The 18,426-nt window shown below is 37.3% G+C and overlaps 1 protein-coding gene across 2 annotated transcripts in view; it reads right to left on the bottom strand.

The window, feature by feature from the left end:
- LOC114653720 (pituitary adenylate cyclase-activating polypeptide type I receptor-like) overlaps positions 1-18,426 on the bottom strand; it is a 231,841-nt gene that overhangs the window by 72,058 nt on the left and 141,357 nt on the right. The gene's annotated exons all lie outside the window — the stretch shown is intronic.

The raw sequence follows: 18,426 nt of genomic DNA, 5'->3' as shown, positions 1-18,426 counted from the left end.
CAAAAGACTATACTATTCAATGAAGAATTAGTCTTACGAAAAAGGTGTTTACAAATGGGTGACTACAACAATGAAAGAACACACCAGGTAGGAAATGATTCTTATATATATTCTATGGCAATCAAATGTGTCATACAAGACACACTCCATGCCATTATTCTCCCAACACTTTGCATTGTTGATATCTTATAGCTTCAATTTCTATGCTATTGGAGTTTTCATAATGTCCATCCTTATGCATGTTTCCTCAAAAAAAAAAAAAAAACATTAATCAGATGAGGCAATGCTTTTCCAGGCCTTCTTCCCCAGAGTTTTCTGTTCCATATCCTGCTACAAAATTCAGAAGAATTGTGGGGTGCTATGGTCTCATTCTTAATTGCGAAATTACCATAACCCGAGAATCAACTGTATTCCTCCCTCTCATTAATGTATTTCTTACATTTGCTGTATCTTTAGAAGTGGTTAAGGTTAGGTTTGGGTTAACATTAATGTTTAAAATTCTTATTGCTTTATTTAAAATCACATTTTTGGAACAAAATTACCCTACAGCAAAGGTGGGTAGTAACGAGTTACATTTACTCCGTTACATTTACTTGAGTAACTTTTTTAAAAAATTGTACTTCTAAGACTAGTTTTACTGCACCATACTTTTTACCTTTACTTCAGTACATTTGTGAAGAAGAAACTCTACTCTTACTCCGCTACATTGGGCAACACTCGAATCATTACTTTTTTTCCATTATACAGTAATCCCTCCTCCATCGCGGGGGTTGCGTTCCAGAACCCCCTGTGAAAGGTGAAAATCCGCGAAGTAGAAACCATATGTTTATATGGTTATTTTCATATTGTCATGCTTGGGTCACAAATTTGCACAGAAACACAGGAGGTTGTAGAGAGACAGGAACTTTATTCAAACACTGCCAACAAACATTTGTCTCTTTTTCAAAAGTTTAAACTGTGCTCCATGACAAGACAGAGATGACAGCTTTTAAGTATGCGAAGCACCACCGCAAGGAAGAGAGCAATGTAAAGGTAGTCTTTCAGCATTTTTTAGAGGAGCATCCGTATCCTCTAGGCCAGTGTGCGAACAGCCCCTCTGCTCACACCCCCTCCGTCAGGAGCAGAGAATGTCAGAGAGACTGAGAGAGACAGAGAAAAACAAACAATCAAAAATCAATATGTGCCCTTCGAGCTTTTAAGTATGCGAAGCACCGTGCGGGAAGCATGTCGCCTGACAAAGCAGCTGCACGGAAGGGAGCAATGTGAAGATAATCTTTCAGCATTTTTAGACAAGCGTTCGTATCGTCTAGGGGTGCGAACAGCCCCCCTGCTCATGCCCCCTCCGTCAGGTGCAGAGAATGTCAGAGCAAGAGAGAGAGAAAAGTAAACAATCAAAAATCAATACGTGCTGTTTGATCTTTTAAGTATGCGAAGCACCATGCGGGAAGCATATCGCTTGACAAAGCAGCCACATGTAAGCCCAGCAAGGATGGCAGCAATGTGAAGGTAGTCTTTCAGCGTTTTTTTGAGGAGCGGCCGTATCCTCTAGGGGTGCGAACAGCCCCCAATGTCACAATATATTTGAGGGGTTTTATTTAATACGTAATACGCGCTCTGGTTGGGTAGCTTCTCAGCCATCTGCCAATAGCGTCCCTTGTATGAAATCAACTGGGCAAACCAACTGAGGAAACATGTACTAGAAATTAAAAGACCCATTGTCCACAAACCAGCAAAAAATCCGCGATATATATTTAAATATGCTTACATATAAAATCCGTGATAGAGTGAAGCCACGAAAGTCGAAGCGCGATATAGCGAGGGATTACTGTATACACTATATTTTTGCCAGAGAGAAGCCACCAGTGGATCTGCTGCATGACTGTTTCACCAATCAGATGTAGCAACAATACAGTAATCCCTCCTCCATCGCGGGGGTTGCGTTCCAGAGCCACCCGCGAAATAAGAAAATCCGCGAAGTAGAAACCATATGTTTATATGGTTATTTTTATATTGTCATGCTTGGGTCACAGATTTGCGCAGAAACACAGGAGGTTGTAGAGAGACAGGAACATTATTCAAACACTGCAAACAAACATTTGTCTCTTTTTCAAAAGTTTAAACTGTGCTCCATGACAAGACAGAGATGACAGTTCCGTCTCACAATTAAAAGAATGCAAACATATTTTCCTCTTCAAAGGAGTGCCCGTCAGGAGCAGAGTCTGTCAGAAAGACAGAGAGTAAATCAAACAAATCAATAGGGCTGTTTGCTTTTAAGTATGCGAAGCACCGCGGCACAAAGCTGTTGAAGGCGGCAGCTCACACCCCCTCCGTCAGGAGCAGAGAGAGAGAGAGATAGAGAGAGAGAGCCAGAGTAAAACAAAGTCAAAAATCAATACGTGCCCTTTGAGCTTTTAAGTATGCGAAGCACCGTGCAGCATGTCCTTCAGGAAGCAGCTGCACACAGAAGGTAGAAACGTCCCTATCGTCTAGGTGTGCGAACAGCCCCCCTGCTCACACCCCCCTACGTCAGTGAAAGAGAGAGAGAGAGAAAGTAAGCTGGGTAGCTTCTCAGCCATCTGCCAATAGCGTCCCTTGTATGAAATCAACTGGGCAAACCAACTAAGGAAGCATGTACCAGAAATTAAAGGACCCATTGTCCGCAGAAACCCGCGAAGCAGCGAAAAATCCGCGATATATATTTAAATATGCTTACATATAAAATCCGCGATGGAGTGAAGCCGCGAAAGGCGAAGCGCGATATAGCGAGGGATCACTGTAATCACATGGCTCCGTTTCACAAATCAGACATAGCCATGCAGTCACATGACCACACACAAACTGTGGCGGCATAGCAGCACAAACTCCTCAGAGACAGCGGACAGGGAAAGAAAGAATACATGAAAAATGAGAGCCAACTCCTGCTGAAGCTTAACCATCACTTCACTGAGTGAAGAACAAGCAGGTTTTAACCAAACATGCACAGACACAGACAGTCAAGGTCAAGTGAGACTTCTTGTACGTGCACAAGCTGCCTTGTTCTAATGTTATTTTCTATCAGCTGTGCTATTTGGAGGGCAAGTGAATATGCAGTATTATACTGTCAGTGTACAGTATATCTTGTCACTGTAAGTAGTTTGCACTGTTCAGACACACATGTTGTGAAAAACTGAGATTTGGAACTTTGTGTTATTTGTGCATCTTTATTTTGTAAATATGTTATTTATTTTTACTCATTTTTTATTTTATCATTTGGAAATAGCAGAATTTGCACATTATTTTATATTTTTGTCTGTCTTATTACAACATTTCTAAAAAATAAATCATTATGATCAAACAGTTACTCAGTAACCAAATACTTTTTTACTCCTACTTGAGAAATTTTTTGAATGACTATTTTTTACTTCTACTTGAGTAATATTATTTTGAAGTAATGCTACTCTTACTTGAGTACAATTTTTGGCTACTCTACCTACCTCTGCCCTACAGAGGTGTCATTTTCTTCATCCATAGATGCTTAAGTGCTTAAAATTCTACCATGGCTCAATTTATTGTGCATATCAATATTTTTAATGAAATATTTAAAACTTTTTTGTGAAGTAAAGGCAAATCTAAATGTAAAACACCTGAGTATTTTTACACTTTTGGATGTAAGAACCATGCAAAAATATGTAAATGAAAGCGAGGTTAAAGGTAAGAATGTGACCACGCACAAGTTTCTTCACTTAGAAGACATGGCATCTGAGGATAATGTGATTGAAGCCCCCTAGAATAAAGGAATGTTAATTTTCTTCATCAGGCTGCAAACTGTACATGATTTTCTATTCCACTACTGGTCTGTAAAACACAAAGTGAGTTTGGGAGTTGCTGTAGACATGTCAGATTTAAAGATAATAAAAAAACAAGAATTGCTGTTTCATAAGGTGAAGATGCCTGGGAGACCAGAACAGGGGTTTGGAAAAATGCATATAAGACTGAAGCCAGGAAGCACTTCTTTACCTAAAGAGTTGTGGGAATTTGGAACAAACTACCAAGTCATGTAGTCAAAGCATAAACCTTGACATCCTTTAAGAAATATTTGTATGAGATATTCAAACAGCTTAGCTGTTAGCTAAACAAACCCACTTGAAGGACTAAATAGTCTCCTCTAATTTGTCACATTTTCTTTGTTTGCAGCAGAGGAAGAGGTGGTGCACTAACATTAATGCTGTCTCTGTCAAAAACACACAAGCATTGCAGGCCAAAGGAAAGACCCTTTAGTACTTTAGGAAGGACTAGAAAGAGTGCGATATGAAATGTTAGGTTTTCTGGGATATTCCCATTCATAAGTAACATTTTTCCAGATGAGAATGCACCAGTTTACACCCTATGTTGATAAAAAAAGAAGCAGAGAGAACCCCATGATATAGAGTATGCATGGAGAACTAATGGATTTATGCAACCAGTCTGTTTTTATTATAATGTCACCAGTAATCATTACTTCAAATTCTTAAATAGTGTATAGTCCCCATTCCAATATGACAGGACAATCTGTTGATTTTCTTTCAGTGGAAGGATCTGTCATTGTTTAGCAGCCTCATGTTTGGTTAAAGATGTGAGAGTAACAATCCTTGAATGTTTATACCAGAGCAGCAAAATCACAGTAAGAGTGGGGAATGCGTATGTTAATAAGTCTTGTAGTTAGCAGTAATGAGGTTTACTTGTCACACCAGTCATAACACTAATCATAAAAACTAGGTTATTGCTTCCTGTTAACAGATGTAGAGGACCATTTTTTTGGCTGTTATGATGTTTTCTTCATTTTTTAAAATGGAAAATGTTCTACTTAACATAAAAACCCAATTTCGGCTTTGATTTCTTTGTAAGCTGAAGATTGCCCTAATATAATTTATGAAAATCCTTCAGATTCATGGTTTAACTTTCACATTGGGTTTGAATCATTAGCAGCAACTTACTGTATTAAAAAAAGACAGACTCATGTTTATGTTAAATTTAGTAAGAATACTGTTATCCTTTTGATATATAGCTATAAAACAACTAAACTATGTTTATTTTCAAATGTTTCCAGGATACATTATTGCAATAATGGCTCAAATAAAAATAATTTTCTTTTTATGACCACTAGGGGGCGACTAAGCCAAAGAAATTCCTAGAATTGTGAAAAACAGCTCAAAATGGAGGACCAGTACTTAACAGATAGGAACTAAACATATACTGTGGAATTAAAGATTGCTTTGTTCTACAGTAGGGATCATTGAAAAACATATTTAAAAACACAGTATAATATAAATATATTCTAATTTGTGTTAATTTCTTTTTACAGTAGAGGTAATTACCTATTATTATTATTATGTAAGCATCAGTTGCATGGGTAAATGAATAATTGTTATTAATACTACTGCCTCCATATAAGTAGAATCATTTATTTCCTTGAGTACTACAAACAAGACACAATATTAATGAGATATTTCTATTATTCATTGCATTTTGTTTTCCTAATTTTCCTCTTAACAACTCATGAAAGTATGGTAATCTGGTGCAATAAAAACTCTCTCAGTCTGAATGTAACAAAGACCAAAGAAATGATATTTGATTTTAAGAGACAGAAATCTGTATGTTCACCTATTGAAGTTCTGGGAGAGGAGGTAGAAATAGTAAATGAATATAAATACTTAGGAACTTACCTAGATAACAATCTTAACTGGAATACAAATACAAAAAAATTATTTTCTAAGTGCAACCAGCGCTTATTTCTCCTCCATAAACTCAAACTATTTAAAGTAGACAAGGACCTCATGTTGTCCTTCTATCGCAGTATGATCCAGTCCATGATCACTTTCAGTTTCATTGCCTGGTTTAATAGTCTGACAAACCAAAACTCAAAAAAGCTCCAGCAGATTACGAAGTATGCAGCTAAAGTTATTGGGGCTGATGTAGATGATTTGACTAGTGTGTGTCAGAGGGCAATGCTAAAGAAACTGGAAATCATCTCAATTGATGACAGACATCCATTACATGTAGAACTAAACTTCAGTAAATCAGGAAGGATAGTTGCTTTGAAAACCCACACAAATCGCTCCAGAAACTCCTTTCTTCCTAGTGCCATACGACTTTTCAATAAGAAATATCGGAGATAATGTTTAAGGTTTTGATATATATCCTGTTACCTTTTTTTTTTTTTTTGGTATAGATATGTTTTATCTAACTGCCTTACCTTAACCTTTCTTATTTCTATTTGTATGTTTTATTTCATTCTGTCTGTTACTTGTTATTAGATGCAACTGAGAAGGCAAATTTCATGTTTTCCTGTGTAAACATGACTAAATAAAGAAACCTAAACCTAAACCTAAACCTAAAGTAAATGATGGATGTTCAGTTGAGGACTATAAAAAATAAAAATTGTCAGGAGAATGCAAAGTAAGCCCAACTATGTGCTAAGCAGTAAAATAAAAATGAAAGTTTTTGTATATGTTGATGCTGCATAAGAAGAAGATAACCATGGACTGCAGTCTTTCCTAAGTAACAATACTATATAACACTATTACTAAAAAAACTTGACAACATCATTTTCCAATACAAAAAAAGCTTCTTTTATTGGCAGCAGAATGCTATTTCATAGAATACACGTGTTGAGTAAATGAGCAATGTTGCAGGCATAGTATCATTCTTGGGTGGCTTTGTGTGGAGTGAAGTTAAGAGCAGTGGTGAAGGACTCTCTTTCATTGCTATTCAGATCGAGTAGCTGGCTCTCTCCTCTCAAGGACTAGTTCAGTCATTTCAGGTAAGATGTCAGCTTTTCTCTTGCTATGAATAGAATAAAAAAGAAAGAAGTTAAATCATTCTGTCTTTGTATGTATTATGCACTAAACACTGTGCTAATGTACTTGTTTTATGCTCAATGTCAGAATATACTTTGTTGGTTTAGCTTGACATTATGGTTTAAGACAAATATACATATGACATGATATATTACCCATTAAAATGCATCATGTATTAAGAAGTCAATCAGAATAATGATGGACCTTTAAAAGCACTTAACAGTAACTGTCGATATGCACGGTTATGTGGCCATTTCCCTGCACAAGCCTGGTTGTTGTAGGCAGTATGTGCTGGACTAAAAAAGCACGAGTGTTACAACAATGCACACTGCTCTTTGTTTGCTTGCCAAATGTGTGCACAAGATTACAAAATGAATCCGATGGGCTTCATTTATCAAGGGCTGGGGGGTTGGCTGGCCCCCCAAAATAAAATCCAATACTCATATTTGCATAAAACATAAGTTAAAAAAAACTTCATTTGCATCATACATTAACCAGTACAGTTTACCTAAGTAAATTTTCTTGTGACAATTAATTTTGTTCGGTTATGTGCACATTGTTGGTATTCTAAAAGGATACAATTTTACGGTCATTTAGACGATAGCTAACTTTTGTCTCAGATAACTGCAACAGCAGAAGCTAAAGACAGATGAAGATGAAAGATTTCTCTGCATGCAAATTCATTGAAGTATCAGAAGCAGAGCATGTATCTTTACTTTCGAAATGTTAACACAGTGCACCTGCCAGATTCATTGACCAAGTCGTCAATACAACACCAGCCCATAGAGAGACCGCTGAAAAAAAGTATCAGAAGAGAATCTGAAGTACTGTCAACAGGTATTCATTTCAATTATAGACTCTAATATTAGATGGAAAGGCAATTTTTGACAAAATTATTTGCAGTTGCGGATGCATGTGATGTGTTTTTAAGATGTGTCAAGAGTGGGCTTGAGTAAATACTAAAATATTTTGAAAATCAAAGCTGTACCTGCCATTTCAGAAAGAAGTTTTTCTGCCATAAGGTGAATAAGAAACTGGTTGTGTTTTACGATGTCAGAGGAGCGATTTTTAGCCATTGCAACACTTTGCCTTAAAATTGATTTGACATGAAAGCTTGTACGAAAGGGAAATTGTTTAAGTTCATGCAAACAGAAGGTAGAGATGTGTAGTTCTTCAGTTTGTTAATATACAGTACTTGGAATATGCCCTTAACAGGTTAAAGGAGTTCAAGAAAATGCAGTTAGTTGCAACTGGTTCATTTGCTGGTATCGCCCAGACACACCTGATGGCATATTCGCATTCAGGTTTCATATTAAAAATATATATAATTTTCTGTTTTTTTGTTTTGCAAATGGGCCACCCCAAATTTTGAGGTCATGCTACACCTATAGTTAAACCAAAATGCTGCCTTCTAGTTGCATTGGAAATAAAAACCTCAGAACCTTCCTGTGAAGACCTTAATATTTCTGTCTTCATTTTCTCAGCAGATCCTTATCTTTTTGACAGCCTTTGAACAAATGTTGGCTTTAGGATTTAATTCCTTCAAGTATTTAGAGAACACATGTTGGTAATCTCCATGAAGAATAAACACAACAAGCAGTCAGCAGCAAATTGATTTTGATGATACAAGTATGTACATGCCATGGCATAGAAATTCACATTTTATTAGTCTTCCAAAAATTATGATTGTACCCTTTTACAAAAGACACTCTATGCAGAGTCCAGAGGATTTTTTTATTATTATAAAACATTTACAACAGCTGAGCACAAGCCATTTTTCCAGGTTTGTATCAGGCATGCAGTACACTTGCCCCAGTTCTGTTTATAAGCAGCTGAATGGTTTCTGCCATTTTATTTCTATAGCACTGCCCAACTTTGTACAATACTAGAACATACTCTTGGAATACCTGTAGGCACCTATTCTCAAAGCTATCTTCTGCTGGAAGCCTGTTGAAATGTGAGAACAAGGGGGATTTACTAATACATGTTCTAGTAATCATGGACAGTGGAAAGCATCTGCAGCAGGGAGGCTATGAATGGCGGGGTTGAGATTTGTATTATTAAAAAGCAGCAGCAGAGATGATATCATAAAAATGACTGAACGTTGATTTTAAAATTGCTACAAATCCCAAAGCTGTAAAATTATTACTGTCTCATCATAAAACAGACTTGAATAAATGTCCGCCAACTGGAAACTGTACAAGTTAGTAATGCCATCTTTTTCTTTTTACAATATTAAAGTTAATCTAATCTAATCTAATCTAATATTCAAAACAACAGCATGCACTAAACAAATCATACCTTGTTTTGTTTCATCTCAGCTTAGCTCTATAACACTTTGAAACAATATGCAGGTGCTTTTTAAATAATATTTGGCTATACTCTGATAAAAAATGTAGCATTATTAGATTTTTTCAGATGTATTGTTAGGTGAACACAGTACAATGATATTCTTATCTGCAAGTCTGACCAACAGCTACCACGCTGTCACTGTCCTTGTAAAACAGTCTGAATCTCACAATGCAGATTACATAAAATAACATCACAAAAATATAATAATGATAATCAAAATAGCTGAGTTTCCTGGCACATACAGTTTTATGAAATTGGTGATAAACTCATTTTGCAAGAAATTTCACAACCGTGAAACTCAGTAAATATAGTTTTTGTTGATTTTTTAAAGTTTTTTTTAAGGGTTTGGCAGCACCATAAACTCCATTGGAACCCATAAAATCTTAGAAAAGGGTTCAAATGAAAATATGTAAGTGGAAAAGTGTCTTCTAGAAATTCAAAAGTGCTAAACATAACCCATGATGAAACTTACTCTTAGACAAAACATGAAATCAAAATTAAATGAGAAGAAAATGCTGTAGCTGCTGTCTTAAATGAGATCCCAAATTTGCAAGTTATATTCAAACCTTGTCTTTACACTAGCCTCAGCACAATTATGCTGCCTGATGGGAATTGTAGTCCCTATGTTGGCACTGTGGATGAGATGAAAATACACAAAGATAAAAGGGTTTCTGTATGTAGTGTGTCACACATGTGTGATTAGGAGACAACTAAAGGGCCTGAATAAAAGTAATTCTATGCCTGACCAGGGGGCGGCGAAGTGCACTGATTCTCTCTCTCAATTCCATACAGACCATTCTCGGGAAATCGCACCCAGTTCCGGGGCAGCCGATGATGTCACTTCCAGTTCCGGTGCTGTCAACGATATCACTTCCAGTTCCGGCCCTGTTGACATCACTTCCTCTACTTGCATTTAAAGGCCGCCATTTTAAGGCAGCAAGTCAGCTCTGTTCTGGACTCATACCTGTGAACATGTCTGTTCAATTTAATCAATTTTGCAGCCAGGAAACATTATATGGGTGGCTGCCCCAAATCTTTTCAATCACTCTGTCGTTCTTGTGACAAGTGTTTACTACATGCCTTTCTTTCAAGGTCAATGGTGCAAATTTCACTGTTCAAGAAATAGCATCATTTCATTGCCAATTCAATATATCTTAGATAGGTGACCCTAAAGTATCTGCAGTCTATTCTATTTCTAGATGTTACAAGACAGGGATGTACTGGGGGGCATCTTCAAAATCCAACAACAGACACTTTAGAGAGATTTAAATAAAATATTGCTTAAGAAATGAAAGCATAAAAGTCCACAGGAAAGGTGATCATTTTAGTTTCTGTTTATATATGTCTTGGTGCACAGTTTTTACTTTTATTTTTTATGAATCTTCTCTTATTAGCATTCAAAGAAAATCAATAACAATAGTCTCTGCTGGAGTCAAGTGCTGTTTGTTGCCTTTGGAGTAAATTTCTTATCCTATTAGTTTCAAATTATATTTTAAGTACTACTAATTTTCAGAAGTCAGCAAATTGGTGGTGGAATTACCCTGGTGTTTCTTTATGTTTTGCTTCTTAAATTTTGTTACATTAAACCTGTTGAAAAATCAAAATCAACCAGTCTTTAATATTGTTCCATTAATAGCATGTAATACAACAAGAAGCTTTATGGATCAAACACGATTACAAAAAAATCATCAAACTAAAAAATAACAGTAAAATGTAAAACTGTCATGGAAAAAGCTATTAAAAATGATGTACAAACATACCTGGTTCAACAAGAATGTGTAGTGCCATTGGGTACATAAATTATATACTGTAACTTTTACGTTTTCCACTTGCCCAGGATATGGCTGTGGGCATACACACACGTGAGCGTGACTGACACCAATTTAATGGCTGATTCCTTGCAGGGATAGCCTCAAACCACCAGGTCTGGGATGCACATCCATCTGCCTTGTCTTTTCATTGCAGGCACACAGAGAGGTAGAATCTACCATAACTTGATAGTACTGCACGTAGTGCAGGCCCCTGGTGTGCATGAGGTGGCGGTCTGTTACAACAATAACAACATTTTTTTATGTAGCATGTTTTCATATAAATGATGTAGCTGAAAGTGCTTTACAAGATGAAAAAGAAAAAATATAAAAATTAGGCAATACTAATTAACAAAGAATAAAGTAAGGCCTGATGGCCAGGAATTCTACCTAAAAAAAAAAATGATCTAAATCAGTCCTTATGGTTTTCAGGCTTCAAGGGGAATAATTAGATGACGAAACAAACTCAGACACATACCCATACCCACACTCACACCAGATCAATATGGAGTTGTGAATGGCGCTGACATACACATCTTTGGAATGCGTGAGAAATACAGAGTGTCTACATGATACCAAAAGAAACACGCAAATTCCAATGAAACCGAAGTCCATACAGAAGTGAGGTGTGGGAGCTACAGCAGCCTTCTGTGTCACCATGCTACCTATGCTCAACTATGAATATTACATATTTTTATACATATAGGGGGAATCAGAAATTGTATTAATTTATTTCTATATTAAAATATGAAATAAATCACACAGAAACTTACTAATTATGAATATTATTTTGTCGGTTTTTATTATTAGTGTAACTGTATAGAATTATTATTATAAGAAACAACAGTAGTTTTCTATATGAACATGTGACATACAATAAAAAGGTAAAAATAAATCACACTTATAATAAAAAGATGAGGACAGTAGATGTAGTTTAATTTACATTCTGCCATACATTTCAGGTGGTGTGATTGAAACCTGGTTTTATATGGTCCTCAGGAGCCTAAAGTGTGTTCTTCTAGAGGATGATAATCTAATTATGTATGGTAAGGCCAAGGAAGGTGAGGCAACATTTGTCTTTAACAATAGAATCCCTGAAGCCACTTTAAATTCCCTCGCACTGCTTCATCAGCGTGTTTTGTTTTGCAAATGTGTCGATCAGCACCGCCAGCAGGCAGCCTGCTATTCCTCCAACCCCCCCCCCCCCCCAACCCACAGATTTAGTCATACACCAAGTTCTCTTAGCTCAAGTCTGTGTATCTGGGTGTGAGGTGACTGGAGTTGTATAGTGTAAATAATATATCGTTATTTGGAACATATACACTTCATGTGTGTTCCGTGTCTGCAATGATTTGTATAAATGTAAGATGACAGGAAATGCGAGGCAAGAAATGTTGAACACATAACCAGAAACCTTTTCATGTTCTACTAATAACTTTCAAAATGGTGATGTGAAGTGTATAATGTGTGGTGACACAAAAGACGCAGATATAACAAAACAAGTGCTCTTTTTTTTTCAAGAATTTAACCAAAGTAAAAGAAATTGGGATAGGGTACGACACAAAGAGGTGAACTCAGATGAGGATGAGGGTTCTACATCAAAGAAAGAGAACAAAAGACCTCCCTGCAAGAAACGCCCAGTCACACATAAGAACAACGCAGCTGCACCAGATGTAAAGGCGAAAGATGGCACCGTTTGCATGTACCAAGAGGTTGCGCATCATCCTGCAAGTGAATCTGCCACACGCATGTCCTTCAACGAAACAGCAGAGCTTTCAGAACTCGCCAAGGTATTGTGCAAAGTCATTTTTGTGATTATGTTTTGTGATGGTCTTTATATTAAAAACATTTATATGTTACTTAGGTAAATAACAGTTGATCTGGCTTTTATATATTTACCTTGATTTTTTTACTTATCTTCCTACAGCGTATATGAGGCAGGGGTCTATTGTCACTGTTATGAATCACCTGGGAGGTAGGAAGGTGTTCCGGAAGAAAAACAGAGCAAGAGAAAGACTGAGATGAGAAGAATGAATAGGAACAGACAGAATCATACTGGTGGCCGGGGTCTAGTTCATGAAAGACTTGTGGGTGAGTAATGCACCAAGTCCACAGAAGGAAATTTTAGTTCTGTAAATTGCCTGGAAAAGAGGCTGAAGAACCGAATATCTGTTTGGTCCCACAGTGAATGGAGACATGTTGTTCTTTTCTGTGTGGGCTATCATCTTCCCACTGATGCCATCACCTTTGTAAAAAAGAAAACTATTTATTAGATCAAAAATATGGTGTTTAAGAGTTTATTGTGGTCTATTTAAATACTACTATGGCAGGGACTTTAATAAAATAACCAGAAAATGGCTAAATGCAAACACCCACATGGATCTATGTATTTTAAAGCAATGTTATATGCCATTATTAACAATAAATGTGTAGTCTCAATAGAGTGTTTTAAAATCATTTTAAAGCTAACAAATAAATGTAACTAGAATGCTGAATAGTCCTATACGGATGACCCATTTTCTCTTCAATATATTCTTCATAACACTTTTATAATTTTTGCATTACTTTTTTTCCATCTATAAAAATAAAGCATGTTACAGCATATTCAGGCAGATTTTGGGGAGTCTTAATGTTGTGCATTTTATCTTCTCACATTTGTGCACATCTCCCCCCAGTCATCAATACTGAATTAATTTGTTTTATTCACAGGCAAGTTTTAGCTGCATATGCAGTATGTGAGCAGAATGTGAACATGGCTTTTCTTACTTCAAGCCAAGACAATAAAGAAAAGGTTCTCTTCTAATCATGTTTAGTTACTCCTGCCCCAGATACTGCCAGACTGTATAATTAAAGATTGTTTCAAACTTTGAGAGAAATGCTGCTTTCACTGCAATAGATAGCATATTGCTGAAAACATAAAATGCAAATGCATCTATATAAAAGCTAACTGTAAAGTATTTAATAAAAAGTAATACCAGAATAGTATTGGGTGCAATTTTCTTTGCATTGTACTTCTAAAAAATAATTTATAGCAGAAAATCATTTTAATAGGTTAATCATGAAGTTTTTGCCTGGTCATCACTAACTATAGATTTCACAAAAAGCAACCTGCAATGCAAATGTCCAGCTCCAGAACAAACAGTCTTTTTAACTGTAAGATAAGAAGTTTATGAGCAATGCCATAACCTTGAACATTACTATTCAACTGTGGGAGAGACGGCTGCACTGCAGTGGTGACACTAAGTTAATAAGATCCCAGAAGATAAAAAGGCTGTCACTTAATTTATAGCAAGTGGTAAACATCAGCCTCTGGGAAGAAGAACTGTGAAATGCTTCCAATTAATTTATGCCTGGAGGTTACACATTTAAATACATTACTCAACTAACATGCTTCTGTCTGAGAGAATGGGGAATCCATTGTTTCAGCTAGATATAAAGTGCTACTTCCAGTGTATTTCTATCAAAACTGGAGTCAGCAATCACACTTGAAAATGTTGGTGGGCTTAGAGACTTTCTTCTTTTCAAACTCATCAGTCATCAGAGTATGGTAACTTTACATTTATATTATTTCAGAAAGCATTTGATAAGGTGCCACATGAGAGGTTGGGCATCAAACTAAAAGAAGTGGGAGTTCAGGGTGATGTTGTTAGATGGGTGCAGAATTGGCTCAGACACAGAAAGCAGAGGGTGATGGTGTGACGACCCTTATCAGAATGTTAAGAGTGGTGTTCCACAGGGGTCAGTGCTAGGGCCGCTGCTATTTTTAATATATATATGATTTAGATAGGAATATAAGTAACAAGCTGGTTAAGTTTGCAGATGATACCAAGATAGGTGGATTAGCAGATAATTTGGAATCCGTTATATCATTACAGAAGGACTTGGATAACATACAGGCTTGGGCAGATTTTTGGCAGATGAAATTTAATGTCAGTAAATGTAAAGTATTACACATAGGAAGTAAAAATGTTAGGTTGGAATACACAATGTGCGGTCGGAAAATCGAGAGTACACCTTATGAGAAGGATTTAGGAATCACAGTGGACTCTAAGCTATCAACTTCCTGACAGTGTTCAGAAGCCCTTAAGAAGGCAAATAGAATGTCAGGTTATAGAGCGCCCTGATGTGTGGAGTACAAATCCAAGGAGGTTCTGCTCAACCTTTATAATGCACTGGTGAGGCCTCATCTGGAGTCCTGTGTGCAGTTTTGGTCTTGAGGCTACAAAAAGGACATAGCAGCACTAGAAAAGGTCCAGAGAAGAGCGACTAGGCTGATTCCAGGGCTACAGGGGTTGAATTATGAGGAAAGATTAAATGAGCTGAACTTATAATGTTTAAGCTAAAGAAGATTAAGAGGTGACATGATTGAAGTGTTTAAAATTATGAAGGGAATTAGTCCAGTGGATCGAGACTGTTATTTTTAAAATGAGTTCATCAAGAACACGGGGACACAGTTGGAAACTTTTTAAGGGTAAATTTAACACAAACATTAGGAAGTTTTTCTTTACACAAAGAACGATAGACACTTGGAATAAGCTACCAAGTAGTGTGGTAGACAGTAAGACGTTAGGGACTTTCAAAACTTGACTTTATGTTTTTTGGAAGAAATGAGTGGATAGGACTGGCGAGCTTTGTTGGGCTGAATGGCCTGTTCTCGTCTAGAGTGTTCTAATGTTCTATTACTAGCCCTTCAATCGACTAGTTTCTTGTCTTGGGTTTACTCCTACCTTGTAACTGTTGCAACAGGGACAGAATCAAGCAACCTGTGAGTATAGAGAATCAATTAATGAATCACTGAAGACAAATTATTCACTCTACCTCAAAAGTGTCTGAAAATTGTTCTGGAATTGTGATGTATGAGCAGTGGCGTGCTTTGGGTGTGGACAGCCCCAGGCATCCATATCTGGGGGGGGGGGGGGGCATCCAATCCAAAAGGTTAATATGAACAAATTTAAATTATTATAGCTCATTCTTTGTGAAGAACTATGACTTCTAAGCGCTAGAAGTGCTCGCACCGGACCTGACCAGCCCCCTCAGTGAGGCCTTCCCTTGAAAACATTATGAAAACTATGTTTATTTCACATGGGACAGGAAATTGAACCCTTGAGTCAAACAACCTTGAAAAGGGCTTCAGCACAGTGAACGTGTTAAGGGTCATTTGTCCAGCCTTGGTACAGTGAAGTGTTTTTCTGAGACTGAGTTTACCTCACTTATTTCATCTCTTGTGATTCTTTTTCTAGCTAGTCCAGTAAGGTAAGTCAGAGAAGTATGTAGTCTGTGTTGCCAGAGTAAATGTTGGTTAATAACAAAAACTCATCTGAGATCTTCCATGTCACAAGAGTGTCTGACCAACCTGACTTTAATCAGTATTGAAAAAGAATTCCTCAGAGATGATGTAAAAAAATGAAGTAATACAGCGAGAGAGAGACAGAGAGAGACACACACACACACAGAGACACAGACAGACGCGTGAGGAGAGACACAGGCACGCATGCACAAGAGAGAGGGCTGGTGGCCGCATAAGGCCGAGAAGGCAGTTAAAGAATGCACCGGGCTTGTTTTTAAAGAGACTGATTAGAGCATTGTTTTAACCTCGTTGTATTTAATAAAGACTTTTTTCTATTGGATTTTAACCTCCACTTCACTTCTGTTTACAGTGATCGGTTCGTAGCTTGCATTGTTGCAATGTTACATTTCTTGGTTGTTTATTAAATTATGGATTTTTCAAATATTCATTTTTTTCTCTGTGCTTAAAACTCATTAAAAAAAAAGTGTTTTTAGCGAGCGGTTCGTAGCGCTATAGCGCGAACTCTTGCAATGTTAGTTTTCTCTGTTGTTCAAGGTTTTCTCCGTGTTATTTAATGTTTTTACATTTAGTTTACCATTATACTGTGCATTCTATGGTATAATTAACTATATTTGTGCTTAAAAATCTTTAAAAAAAATATATTTACATACAGTTTGTACGGTCTGGAACAGATTAATTGTATTTACATACAATCCTATGGGGGAAATTACTTCGGGTCACAACCAAATTGGGTTGCGAGTTTTGGAACGAATTACGGTTGTGACCCGAGGTTCCACTGTACATTTATTTAGCCCAGAACATGACAGTTGGTGCCGGAAGTGAAGAAGTGCACAAATGGATCAACAAAGGTTTATGCTCAACAAGTGGCTCTTACACCTGAACCCATAGAAAACTTTCACCTAAGGGCCCTGATACATTCTAGAAATATGGTACAGAAAATGACCATGAATACATAAACAGTCAGAATGCTGCACTTGGATTAAGGTGAATGGGATTTCATTGATGATTGTGATTTTTTTTTATTTAGATATTTTGAAACATCAGATTTTCCTGTCCCTTCTTTAGTGAAGGGACACAAAATACAATGCTGATGAATTTGTCCTTAAGATCCAATTAGAATTCAGGCTCAAGATTTGCTGAATCTTATTCCTAACTAGTGGCAAGAGGACCTCATATTATAGACAAATTTGCCATAATGGCAATGTTAAATGAAATAAGTCAAGAATTGTGTGAACAGATGCCCAAAGTTGATGTTTGTTCTCTTATGGATTTGGTATGAAGATTGGAAGAGGCACAAGCCACTTGGTAAAAATTGGAACCAAGTCCTTGAACCCTCTTCCCCATTCTCAGGGTTCTGTATGAGGAGCATAGAGCTCTTTTGTGTTGGCAGTTTATTTTTTTGGGGAGGGTGTAAATCAAACAAATAATCCAATTAGCGGACATCACTGAGGCAAGACACGAACATGATTGTTTTCATGGTGGTCAGCCTGGTCATACGGCTCAAGAATGTCATCTCTCACAAGCACAATCCATGGAGGTCGGCACAGTAGAGCTGTTTTGTGTTGCTATTCCATCCAAAAGACAGACATAAGTTAAGTTTCTCATATGGGTAGGATTGGTAGGGCAGGGAGTATTTGCTTTTATTGGCAATGATCTGTGTAACATCTAGTGAGAATGGCTATAACAACAGCTGTTGTTCCCCGTGTCCCACAGGCCCAACACAGTCCCACAAGCACTTAATGCAATAAACACAAATAAATCTTTTTCTTCACCTGTGGGGCACGTCTTCCCCGTGAACCCCACAGGTATAACACAGTCCCAAAGTACCTCTTTCTTAAGACAGCAATCCTTCCGTTGGCACCACCACTCCTCTCAGGCACCTCATCCTCTTCCTCCCGATTCTGGCCCTGAGTGGTGGTTGCTGGCTTCTTTTATGGCCCTCCCAGGAGTGCGCCTGGTGCTTGCTCACCTGTTCCCAATTGCACTCCCATGTGGGCCCAATGATTAGACCAGTTGGGCTTAACTATCTCCGCCTTGCCCCCTGGTGGCCATCCCATGTCCCCACAGGGTTGGGAAGAACTCCATCTCCCATGAAACCCTGTGGAAAACTGAAGCATCATCATTAACCAGGGAGGCTGCCACC

The sequence above is a fragment of the Erpetoichthys calabaricus genome, chromosome 6, assembly GCF_900747795.2.
Source record: "Erpetoichthys calabaricus chromosome 6, fErpCal1.3, whole genome shotgun sequence".
Classification (NCBI taxonomy): Eukaryota; Metazoa; Chordata; class Cladistia; order Polypteriformes; family Polypteridae; genus Erpetoichthys; species Erpetoichthys calabaricus.
This window is presented reverse-complemented; position numbering and strand designations above follow the sequence as displayed.